Source organism: Podarcis liolepis (assembly GCF_965112155.1).
Source record: "Podarcis liolepis genome assembly, chromosome: 3".
NCBI classification, from domain to species: Eukaryota; Metazoa; Chordata; class Lepidosauria; order Squamata; family Lacertidae; genus Podarcis; species Podarcis liolepis.
The window spans coordinates 116,741,258-116,746,175 of NC_139557.1; the positions used below are offsets into that span (position 1 = coordinate 116,741,258).

At 45.8% G+C, this 4,918-nt stretch overlaps 1 long non-coding RNA gene across 1 annotated transcript; it reads right to left on the reverse strand.

Moving 5' to 3' along the window:
- Positions 1–952: 952 nt before the first annotated feature.
- On the reverse strand, positions 953–4,136 carry LOC310702936. The gene is made up of 3 exons (XR_014523812.1): positions 3,963–4,136; positions 3,342–3,487; positions 953–1,053 (listed from the first exon to the last, which is right to left on the reverse strand). It is a non-coding gene; the product is annotated as an uncharacterized lncRNA (long non-coding RNA).
- Between the last annotated feature and the right edge of the window lie 782 nt (positions 4,137–4,918).

Sequence of the window (4,918 nt, forward strand, 5' to 3'; positions counted from 1 at the left end):
GCAGCCTCCCTAATTATTCCACTCAGTTGCCAAGCAAAGGGTCTGAAATTGAATTTACAGCCCACAGAATGCTGAATGTTAATGCACTGATCAGCAGTTCCTTGATTTGGTACTGTATACTGTGTCTCCTTGAGCAGTAGTAGAAATGGACCACATCACTTATATAATCTGAAGTTGAGCAGCAAGAGCAGATTCGTGAAACAGAATGCTCTGGTGGGAGTTCTGTGTCTTCTGAATGCCCAACTATTTATAGGGATTCGTGATATACTGACACGTAAGCCCTCTGCATGGATGAACTGGCATGAAAGACATGATGACAAAATCTATTCACCAAGAGGAACCCAAAAAAGTTAATTACCACATATGTTGCACATTATTCTTCAGAAAGCCATAATATTCAAAGATCAGAAAGTAAAATTCAAGTCGTTAAGCATGATGTGACTAAACGGCTTCTGGCGCAACAGGACACCGTGAAGAATGCAAGAGTGCACAGAAACGCCATTTACCTTCCCGCCGCAGTGACGCCTATTTATCTATTTGCATTGGTGTGTTTTTAAACTGCAGAAGCTGGGACAGAGCAACGGGAGTTCACCCTATTGCACGGATTCAAACTGCCGACCTTCCGATTGGCAAGTCCAAGAAACTCGGTGGTTTAGACCACAGCACTACCCGCTCCTTTGCTGAATGGGGGCCTAAATAGCTGGATTAGATGCAAAGTCCCCCTGCGATTAATCCAATCTTCATTCTCATGCATGAATGTGGATATGCATAGCTGTATTGTGCCTTTGAAATGGGGGCACCTGCCATTATAAAGTTTGGTTATAAATTGTGTCTTGAAGAATAATGCATTCTCCTCCCACCTCCTTTTAACCCAAAGAGAAACACGATCAATTATTTAAATGACTGCAATGCTTTTATTGAGCAAAGAGTACTAAAGCAGACAAAGTCCAGTTATCTTCTCATTCTTTTGCTGGCAAGAAGTTCAGCAGGTCAGGAGACGATTCTTTTAGCAGAACTGAGGCATCGATTAGATCCGCTCCAATCAGTTATTTCCTGGTGAGAGAAGGAATATGATAATCTGGGTTAGTGTCCACAAACACAATTTGACAATTCAATTGCCCTGCCATTGTTCCAAAGCTCTGTACACTTGATGATAGACATATCATCCCAGTTCATCTCCACACATCTATTAACAAAATCTTTTACATTTTCGGTCTAAAAAGGAAGCATTTTGCTCCAGTGATGTAAACATGGTATCATACAGCCTTGGGATGGGGGCTTACTTGAGTTACACAGTTCGGAACATAATGCTCCTTCTGTATGGGCACTTGGAATAGAAGTTTTGCAGAGATAATGGCAATACAGTAGACATTCATTTCCATGAGCATCACATACTTATGGGTGATCAAACAGGTTTTGTGGGGGGCTTCTGGAGCACCACAAAAGCCTGTTGCACCTAAGAGGAGCTCTACTGGATGAGGCCGATGGCCCATCAAGTTCCAGCATCCTGTTCTCACAGTGGCCAACCAGATGCCTGGGGGAAGTTCACACACAAGATTTGAGCACAATAACAATCTCTCTCTCCCCCCCCCCCGTGGATTTAAGCAACTGCTATTCAGAAGCATTGCGGCCTCAAAGTGTCATGGTGTCACGTTGTGGCATGTGCACACTGTTTACTCTCCCTCTACCATCACCACTCTTTGGCACCACAGAGGCCTTGGACCCGTCCAAGGCTGAACTTCAAGGCTTCCACCAATGCCCAGCGCGGACACAGGCGCACCCCGGAAGAATGTCTGTGGCCAGAGTGTGCTCCAACATAGGCCCCGTAGCAGAGGCCCCGTCACCACTGTGGTGCTGAATAGCCAGAGGGAAGGCAGTGGATGGGAGCAGCAGCTGGCAGCTGGGAACCCACAGGGAAGATTTGGTGGGTGCTTGGGACCTCAAGGGCCCCTGGAAATGGTTCCAGTGTTCCAACTTGTACATTGCTTTCTGGGTTCTGTGCTGTCCCCCATGCTTTTTAACATCTACATGCAGTCGCTGGGAGAGATCATCAGGGGATTTGGGCTGAGTGTCCATCAATATACGGATGATACCCAGCTCTACTTCTCTTTGAGATCAGAACCAGTGAAGGCGGTGAAAGTCCTGTGTGAGTGTCTGGAGCTGGTTGGAGGATGGATGGTGGCTAACAGATTGAAGTTGAATCCTGACAAGACAGAAGTACTGTTTTTGGGGGACAGGCGGCGGGCAGGTGTGGAGGATTCCCTGGTCCTGAATGGGGTAACTGTGCCCCTGAAGGACCAAGTGTGCAGCCTGGAAGTCATTTTGGACTCACAGCTGTCCATGGAGGCACAGGTCAAATCCGTGTCCAGGGCAGCTGTTTACCAGCTCCATCTGGTACACAGGCTGAGACCCTATCTGTCTACGGACTACCTCACCTCTCTTTCAAATCAGAACCAGTGAAGGTCCTGTGTGAGTGTCTGGAGGTGGTTGGAGGATGGATGGTGGCTAACGGATTGAATCCTGACAAGATAGATGTATAGTTTTTGAGGGACAGGAGGCAGGTGGGTGGGTGTGGAGGACTCCCTGGTCCTGAATGGGGAAACTGTGCCCCTGAAGAACCAGGTGCGCAGCCTGGGACTCACAGATCAATTCTGCGTCCAGGGCAGCTGCTTACCAGTTCCATCTGGTATGCAGGCTGAGACCCTATCTGCCTGCGGACTGTCTCGCCAGACTGGTGCATGCTCTAGTTATCCCTCGCTTGGATTACTACAATGCGCTCTACGTGGGGCTACCTTTGAAGGTGACCTGGAAACTACAACTAATCCAGAATGCGGCAGCTAGACTGGTGACTGGGAGCAACCGCCGAGACCACACAACACAGGTTCTTGAAAGATCTACATCAGCTCCCAGTACGTTTCCGAGCACAAGTCAAAGTGTTGGTGCTGACCTTTAAAGCCCTAAACGGCCTTAGTCCCATATACCTGAAGGAGCGTCTCCACCCCCCTCGTTCTGCCCGGACACTGAGGTCCAGCGCCGACGGCCTTCCCTCACTGCAAGAAGCCAAGTTATAGGGAACCAGGCAGAGGGCCTTCTCGGCAGTGGCACCTGCCCTGTGGAATGCCCTCCCACCAGATGTCAAAGAGAAGAACAACTCCCAGAGTTTTAGAAGACATCTGAAGGCAGCCCTCTTTAGGGAAGCTTTTAATGTTTAACAGACCACTGTATTTTAATACTTTGTTGGAGGCCGCCCAGAGTGGCTGGGGAAACCCAGCCTGATGGGCGGGGTATAAATTATTACTATTATTATTATTATTATTATTAAGAAGGAAATGTATACTTGCCATTTAAGCAGTTTACTTTTTGCAACAATGGGTGTCCTTATCACATTTCCCAATGGGTTTGTAAGGTGATAGACATTGTTTAAAACGCATGCAGGTCCCCTTTTTTTTTACACACTGCCAACCGTTTTCTATTTTTTGAGAGGATGCTGCATACAGACAAAACAAAAGGAAAAAGAACTGGTCAGATAACAGTGTTGTCAACATTGCCATTAACCAACATATCTAATTCCTTTAGAGTTAGCTAAGTGTAATGTACTTCATAAAATTTATATTCCACATGATTGTAAAAACAAACAAACCCTCAAAGCGGTTTACAAAAAAACCCCCAGTAAAACTAAGAAAAAATTAAGACATACGTAAGTTAAAGCGCTAACACAAATTAAAATTACTTCAACTTTCTAAGCATTTGTGCAGGATAGTCAAAACAAGAATGTTTTTAGCAGGCGCTGAAAGAGGGACTGCTTGGTTTCAATAGGAAGCGAGTTTCAAAATGCAGGTACTGCCCCACTAAACAATTAATGGGGAGCAAGGCAATCTCGCAAGTAAAGTGGCCCCAAGCTGTTAAGGGCTTTATATGCTAAGCAGAGCAATATTGTCCCTCATACCAGGCCTTTGACTCACCTGGAGAAATGAAGAGTAGAAGGAGGGAAAGCAGAAAGAGGCTGCAGAAGGCCCTCATGGTTTCCACAAACTGTCTTGTGTGCCTTAAGATCTTCTCAAATGAGATGACAGGAGGTGAGACTGGAGAGATCTGCAGTCACTCTGTATTTATTGGGGAGTTTGTCAATAGCAGACGATGTGACGTTTCAGATGCTTGAGAAACCTGTCAGTAAAATATTTCATGAAGCTGATTGCAGCAAGGGACTGCTGGTTTTTCCGCCCAAATAAAAAAATCTTCATACTTTGCATAGTGTGAGCTATATTCACCAAGGCTTTAAGACAGGCCAAGTTCTTATTTTATTTTACAAGAAGAGAACTGAGGGTTGGAGAAAAGCAATGTGCCAAAAGAAACCCCCACCAACAATGCAATATTTATTAAAACTAGTATTATTTAGGCTATTTACCTCACTTGAGTCTCCTAGGTATTCAAAGGAGCTCAGCACGGGACAATCTTTTTCACTCCTCACCATCAATCTAATCCTCCTTGGTGGGTATTATGAGGTGAACGATGTGAAAAATCATAAAGAAATGGGAGCCCTGAAAGTACTGTAAAAATTGTGACAAGTCACATTTCTCAGGCACACAAAATTCAGATACACTGGTACCCCTAGTTGCGGACACGATCCGTTCCAGGGTGTCATTAGCACCCCAAAAAGTCCACAACTAGAGTGGCACTTCTGTGCAAGCGTGGAGTGCAATAGAGCGCTTCTGCGCATGTGTGAAGCGTGCAGAACTCTTGCTCATGTGAACATGGCGAACCCTGGAAGTAAACACTTCAGGGTTTGCAGCGTTCGCAAGCCGAAAAGATGCAACATGAACCTAACACAACACAAGGTATGACTGTACAGGTTTTCATTCTCCGCCTCCCAAGGTAGTGGGCTTTTCTGTAGCTAGATTGACAACTCTAAAGATGCTTT